This window comes from Mus caroli, chromosome 13 (assembly GCF_900094665.2).
Source record: "Mus caroli chromosome 13, CAROLI_EIJ_v1.1, whole genome shotgun sequence".
In the NCBI taxonomy this organism is placed as follows: domain Eukaryota; kingdom Metazoa; phylum Chordata; class Mammalia; order Rodentia; family Muridae; genus Mus; species Mus caroli.
The window spans coordinates 79283142-79288423 of record NC_034582.1 but is presented as its reverse complement, the minus strand read 5'-3'; the positions used below and the strand labels follow the sequence as shown (position 1 = coordinate 79288423).

Here is a 5282-nt window from a genome sequence, read left to right as displayed (position 1 = left end):
AGAAGTAAACACACCCAAGAGGAGTAGCCAGTAGGAAATTGTCAAACTCAGGGCCGAAATCAATCAAACAGAAACAAAGAGAATAATACAAAGAATCAACAAAACCAAAATTTTCTTGTTGAGAAAATCAACAAGATAGATAAACCCCTAGCCAAACTAACTAAAGGGTCCAGACGCAGTATCAGAATTAACAAAATCAGAAACAAAAAGGGAGACATAACAACAGAAATGGAGGAAATTCAAAAAATCATCAGATCCTACTACAAAAGGCTATACTCAGCAAAACTGGAAAATCTAGATGAAATGGATGGTTTTCTAGAGAGATACCACATACCAAAGTTAAGTAAAGAACAGGTAAACTATCTAAACAGGCCCATATCCTATAAAGAAATAGAAGAACTCATTAACCACCACCCCCCAAAAAATGCCCAGGGCCAGATGGATTTACTGCAGAATTGTACCAGACCTTCAAAGAAGATCTGATGCCAATATCCCTTAAAGTATTCCATAAAATAGAAACAGAAGGAACCCTGCCAATCCATTCTATGAAGCCACAATTACTTTGATACCTAAATCTCACAAGGACCCAACCAGAAAAGAGAACTTCAGAACAATCTCACTTATGAATATCATTGCAAAAATATTCAATAAAATTCTTGCAAACGGAATCCAAGAACAAATCAAAACCATCATTCACCATGATCAAGTAGATTTCATCCCAGGGATGTAAGGTTGGTTTAATATACAAAAATCCATTAACGTAACCCACTGTGTAAACAAGCTCAAAGGAAAAAAATGACACGTTCATCTCAGATGCAGAAAAAGCACTTGACAAAATATAACACCCCTTCATTTTAAAAGTACTGGAGAGGTCCAGAATTAGAACAATACCTAAACATAATAAAAGCAATTTACTGCAAACTAACAGCCAATGTCAAATTAAATGGAGACATACTTTAGTCAATCCCACTAAAGTTAGGGACAAGGATGCCCACTCTCTCCATATCTAATCAGTATAGTACTTGAAGTGCCAGCTAGAACAGTAAGACAACACAAAGAGATCAGGGAGTTACAAATTGGCAAAGAAGCAGTAAAGGTAATACTCTCTGCAGACGATATGATAGTATACGGAAGTGACCCCAAGAATTCTACCAGAGAACTTCTCCAGCTGAGAAACAACTTCAGCAAAGCAACTTCAGGATAGAAGATTAACTCAAATAAGTCAGTAGCCTTCCCTTATACAAATGATAAACAGGCCGAGAAAGAAAATAGGGAAACAACTCCCTTCACAATAGCCACAAATAGTATTTTTTTTTTTGACCCATCCCAGAGCGCTATACCCAATCATGTAGGCATAATTTATTTATGTTAGAAATACTACATATATCACAGTTCTTAAGGAAAGAGATATGCCCCAAAGTTTACAGGATCTCTCCCAGCATCTTCACTGCTTGCTCAGAGAACGCCACATTTATGGCCTCAAGGCAGATCTCATATGAGCACAAGGCACAGAATGCCACAGTGACAACTTGACGTGCTATCCAGGAGTGATAGGCAGTCAGTGTGGCCTCATCAGAGTGTAGAGGTACAAGCATCCTCAGAGCTGGCATGCAGGCCTTCGAGGAATAGCCAGAGCCAATGCAGAGCACTATATAGGAGCAGCTTGGTCCGGCAGCCTGAGTTAGGGTGTCGGGGGACGGGAGTAGCGATCTATGATCACCAGTTTATTGCTCACCTCATAGGCTACCACGGATTGTAAGCTAGTGTAGTGTTCAGACTGTGGGCTGCTTCTCAGAAGCTCCATTATCTACAGCTTTGAGACCACATTCTTGGAAATGAATGAGAAGACAGCCTACAAGTTGTTCAGAAATCTGACAAACCCCTTCCAGGTCCAATATAGTGGTCCAGCAGCACCTCTCCCTCATCAGTTAGACACTGCTTGAAGCTGACCAGGACGATTTTAAGGTTGAATCTCTGAGCCAACCATCTTCCAACACGAGCTGAAATAGTTTCACACAGAACATGTCGTCATGCTGAGTAGCTCATTCTGTGGTTCTTCTTCTCAGGAAGAGATTGGGAAGAAGATCTCCGACAGGTTCCAGTGGTGAGGGAATGGTGGTCTCTACTCCCGCGGAGGGCCAAAGATACAGCAGAGGCCAGGGATGGGGAGGTTTGATCAAAGTTACAATTAAGCTGCTGTGGGAGATGATTCTTTGCCAGTTCGTTCTGGTGGTCTACAGAGACTTAGCTCTGATGCCTGGTTCATGTCAGGTAAGGGTCCCCATCCCCATGTGTTCTCCCAAGCTCAGAGGTTGTGGTTGAGCAGAAACCTTGAGCTGTAACCCTTATCTAATTTTTTATTATCACTCTGGCCAACTCTCTAGCAATCGAGATGGAATCCTTTCAGTTTATTTAAATAGCTTAGCACAAATATATAGCCAATTTTTTTCTGTGCTAGACTGGCTAATTCCCAGCTGTGCTACCCAAGTTACTTGCTGTTTGAATATACCTGTTTTGAATATACCTATTCTTTTTGCTTTGTCAGCCTGTCCTCAAAATGTACTTCTCTTGGCCACATGCTGATTGTTTATCTCTTATCATTTTGGCTTCCTCCTCTCTCTGTCTCTTTCCCCCCTCTCCTCTGATGATTCCTACCTGTGACTCCTAGCCTGTAATTGAAACCCTACAAAGGACACTATCGTTTGGACAAAACAACAGCCTTTGTATTCTGTTGTTTTTAATAGAATCTTAAATGTTTGATTTTTCCAATAAACACTGGGGAGGGGGGGCGCAGATGCTGGGGTGAAAGCCTGGTATCTCAGAGAGGAAGAAAAAACACTCAGTTGACCTTTCTCCACAGCTGATGTTCCAAAAGAAAAATTCCCCTTCTCCATTGTCTCAAAATGAATGTCTCTCCCTTCTATATCCTATGCATCTCTCTATCTCTCCTCCTGACTTCCTCTTATTCTCTTTGTTTTTTCCTATGTTTACTCCCTATCAACTGAGTGCTTGCTTTACCTCTTGGCCTATGGTTGATTTTATTTAATCCCATTAGCAATAAATAGGAAGAGCCACACCACAACGAGTACTAGGCTTTTCCAGCAAATAACACAAGGTTCACTGTATGATCAAATATCCCACAACTATAGTGGGAATAGATTTTTTTTTTTTTTTACAAATTCTACATCTAATAGAGGATTAATATCCAAAATATATAAAGAACTCACAAAAAGTAGATATAAAAAATAAAAATGGGGTACAGGTCTAATCAGAAAATTTCCAAAGAAGGAAACATAAATGCTTGAGAAGCACTTAAAGAAATGATCACTATTCCTACCCATCAGAGAAATGCAAATGAAAACTCCTTTGAGATTCCATCTTACACCTGTCAGAATGGCTAAGATCAAAAACACAAGTGGCAGCACATGCTGGGGAGGATGTGGAACAAGGGAAATACTCCTCTATTCCTGGTGGGAGCACAAACTTATTAAGCCACTATGGAAATCAGTATTATGGTTCCCCAGAAAGATGAGAATCAATCTTCCTCAAGATCTAGTTACAATATTCTTGGGAATATACTTAACAAATGCTCCATACTACCACAAAAGTATTGATGATTCATGTTTATTGCTGGTTTATTTATAACAGGGGAAATTGGAAACAACTGAGATGTTCTTCAACGGAAGAATGGTTACAGAAAATGGGGTGCATTTTCATAATTAATTATTTCTTATCTGCTGTAAAAGACAACATGAAAGTTGAAGGCAAATGGATAGAACTAGAAAAAGTCTTTCTGAAAAGGTAAACCACACCTAGAAAGAATAATATGGTATATACTCATTTAGTGATTATTAGCTGTTATCCAAGCTATCAGTGATATTCAAACTGCAATCTATAGACCAAGAGTGTTAAGTAAAAAAAGAGGGGTCCCGTGGCGGGAGAGGTAATGCATGGATCTCCTGGCAGAAGAAATAGAATGGATTTTAATGGTGTCCTGGGGACATGTGGGGTGGGAGTGCTGTTGAGCATCAGGCTGAGAAAAGATGGAGTGTAGGGAGAAAGCTTTGAGAGATATGGTTGGAACTGGGGGATATTTCATGGCTGGAGTGAAAACCTAGTGCGACAGAAACTTCCTGGAATCCATGAAGGACTTTTAGTAATGAAGGATACAAGTCTCAACTGGCCATCTCTCATAGCAAGGCAAGTTGTATTCAATTGAATTATTGGTCAAGGGTATACAATGGAAATTCCCAAACACCTCTGGCTGTTGCTAAGACGAAGTGTTGCTTTCTGCAAACTGAGATTGTCCTTATTGAGCACAATACCCAAACTCATTCAACATGCGAAATCCAGCTGGTTTCTTGGAGCCTACTTTCTAGTGATTTTGCTATGGGAAGGTACTCTTAAGTCTAAAAAAAAAAAAAAAAAAAAAAAAAAAAAACCAAACAACAATAATAACAAAAACAACAAAACATAACCACCAACCCAGCTACAAAACCTTTGACCTACAATCAATATTTTGTCTTGCCTACAAAATATGCTAGGGCAATGCTGGCACAAAGTTTGTGGGAGTAACCAACCAATGTCCAATTTGTCTTTAGACCTATCCCATGAGATGGTATACTGAGTACCAGTATGTCTGATACTCCTTGCGTAGCCAAGAACAAAAGAGTAGATAGTTTAGAGAACTATAGTTAAGCTAAATACAACTGGTCTAAAAAGTAATAACAAAATGACTCCTTATGATATTCTGCGGTAGTAATAAGTCCGTGCCCTATTTGACTGCTGGGTGACATGTCTGCCTCACCACTAGGGTGGCTGGAGCACATCAAGAGTGCCATTGACAAGCCATGCAGAGAGGCAGAACATAGTCCATAATTGGGATCCTTAGTCTATATTTTATCAGATGGGAAACAGCAGGATCTAGGATGATTGCTGTGCTTCCTACTCTCCTGTGTACCCAGACACAGCTGGGATACCACTGCAAGTTGGGAATGGGGATCCATCGACTGTGCTTCCCCTTCATGGTGTGTATGCACCAGACAGGAAGGGGAAGGCTGAGTCCAGGATGGGGGTATAATGTGCTTTGGTTTCAAGTGAGTGCTGAGAGTACAGAGGAGCTGGGAGAAAGACCTTCTCTAGTAGATTTAGGCATGGGTATTTATGGAGAAGGCCTCTTGCAGTGACCCGTGCTTGTCCAAACCTTTATTTAATGGCAGATGTGAATGCCAATGACACCTTACTCAGTGTAAACTAGGGATTAAATACCCTTTTCTGGGAAG

General features: G+C 40.3%; 1 pseudogene; it reads right to left on the bottom strand.

Moving 5' to 3' along the window:
* Window positions 1–1421: 1421 nt before the first annotated feature.
* On the bottom strand, window positions 1422–5006 carry LOC110307718 (annotated as a pseudogene).
* Between the last annotated feature and the right edge of the window lie 276 nt (window positions 5007–5282).